This window comes from Propithecus coquereli, unplaced genomic scaffold (assembly GCF_000956105.1).
Source record: "Propithecus coquereli isolate 6110/MARCELLA unplaced genomic scaffold, Pcoq_1.0 Scaffold350, whole genome shotgun sequence".
NCBI classification, from domain to species: domain Eukaryota; kingdom Metazoa; phylum Chordata; class Mammalia; order Primates; family Indriidae; genus Propithecus; species Propithecus coquereli.
In genome coordinates, this window is record NW_012149175.1 from 877,562 (window position 1) to 880,168 (window position 2,607).

Genomic DNA, 2,607 nt, shown 5'->3' on the forward strand with positions numbered 1-2,607 from the left:
CACTGATTCTTTCCTTAACCCTATTTCCGAAGCTAACTCTGGCTCAACAGAAAATATCCCTGAACCATTTAACACTTCACACTTGCCAGTCTTTGGGGTTTAAAAAGTCACTCCTTCTGAACCTAATGTAAAGGTTCAGGCAGAATTTCTGGCCTCCCTGTTTCTACCTATCCACATTGCTCTAAGTCACAGTTTCCATTTCCGGCTTTTCCGTTGGCTTTGTCGTAGGAGCACGTTTCTTCTTTGCTACTCCAGTACCTAGTGTAATCCAGGGACCAGCCGTGAAAGCACTGACCTTTGGCATTTATATGGCATTGTATCAATCACACACCACTTCAATGGAAGTCCCTCTGTCCTCATAATTTCTCCAGTGATATTGGGGACAAGATGGGATATTAAACACTTCTGCTTCTCCTGCTTTCAATGTAGGTATTTGCTTACAGGTTGTTTTTCTACTCCAGTTATGCAGCCATTTTTTATTCCTGGCATGGATCATAGCCTCCTATGCTTGATTTCCACCAAAAAATATCACTCACGCAAGGCAGTCTTATGTGGATTAGACTTATAGCATATTCAAATTTTAACCAGTTTGGGTCTCTGGGGCTGAAATTCAGCTTGTCCCTCACTCAAAGGTGAAGAGGGGATTGTATAGTTCCTGGGTTAGAAGGCCCTGTGGAAGCAGATGGCTGCCTAACTAATTATCTATCACGGACCTTAGGATGGGTTTGGACTGTGTATTATTTTGCCTGAGAATTGTTTTTAAGGCAAATAGGTTTCTATCCCAGGGCCCAATAATTCCTAGATGACATCTGGATTTCATTTACTTTATAATGGACCGAGTTCAAGAAATACGGGAAATTAACAGACTTGTTGACTATGGGTTTACTTAAGGAAACTGTGGTTGTGGGGGGAGGCAATGAATGCAAATGACAGTACATTTATTCATTCATGTATTTCTTTATTTATTTAAGAAGTTTTTATTGAGTGTTTCTTTCAGCCAGGCAAGGCACAATATACGTTGGATACAGAGTTAATAAAAGGGATATGGTCCATCTCCTCATGGAACTCACAGTCTACTGAGAGAAGCAGATAATAAAGGAGAAAACTAGCAAGTAAATAAGCTAAGTCCATAATTTCTATGAATAACCATTAATATAAGAGGTTATTTTTTAAAATTGACCATATTGAGGTAAAATTTACAGACAATGAAATGTATCCATTTTAAGTGTACAGTTTGATGAGTTTTGATAGTCACCAATCTAATAAAGATATAGAGCATTTTCATAATCCCAGAAAGTTTTCTTGAACTCTTTGCAGTCATAAATACTCCCCTGCTCAATCCCAACATCCCAGGCAACCACTAACTTGCTTTCTGTTAGGAGAGATTAGTTTTGCCTGTTTTAGAATTTTGTACAAATGGAGAACTACAATAATAGCATTCTTTGGTGTCTCACTTCTTTCACAACATAATGTTTTTGAGATTTTTCCTTAGTAATTTGTTCTTTTGTATTGCTGAATAATATCCAGTTTTAGGTATATTACATAATTTATCTATTTATCTGTTTACAAATATTTCAATTATTTCCAATTTCTAAAGCTGCTATGACCATTGCATACAAGTCTTTGTGTGGACATTTGTTTTCCCTTAGGTAAATACTTGAGTGGAATTGCTGACTCATATGGTGTAAGTATGTTTAACTTTATAGGAAATAGACAATCCACTTTCCAAGGTGGCTACACCATTTTGCTACCTTACCAGTCATGTGTGAGAACTCACACAGTTGCTCCGCATCCTTGCCAGCATTGGAATTCCATTCTTTTCTATTTTAGCCATTCTAGTAAGTGTGAAGAATCTCGTTGGGTTTTAATCCACATTTCTCTAATGACAAATGATGTTATTCATATTTTCTGTGCTAGTTGGCCTTTCGTATATGTTTTGTGAAATGTATGTTTAATTTTATTAACCATTTATAATTAGTTTTTGCTCCCATATTATTGAGTTGTAAGAGTTCTTTATACAATTTGACTATAAATCATTTGTCACATGCATATATTGCACATATTCTCCCATTCCCCCAGTCTGTAGCTGCATTTTCATTTTCGTAATGATAATTCTCTCATGAGAAAAACATTTAATTTTGAGGTATTCCAATTTATCTTTTTTAATGATTTATGCTTTTTTGTGTCCTACCTGAGAAATGTTCACCTAGCACAGGTTACAAAAAACTTTCTTGTATCTTTTCTTCAAGAAATTTCATAGCTTTAGCTTTTGCATTTCTATCTATGATCTATTTTCAGTACATTTTTATATGGCGTGAAGTAACGGTCAAGGATCATTTTTCCCCTATATGGATATCCCATTGACTTTTTCCCATACAGATATCCAGTTCCAGCATCATTTGTTGAACTCTTCTTTGTTGAATTATCTTCAAATGTTTGTTGAAAATTAATGAGTCATACACAAGGGGGTTTACTTCTGACCTATTCTGTTCCACTGAACTGTTTGCCTATTTTTATGCCAAAACCACACTGTCTTGATCACTGTAGCTTTATAGGAAGTCTTGAAATCAGATAATGTAAGTCCTTCAACTTTGCTCTTTTTAAAAA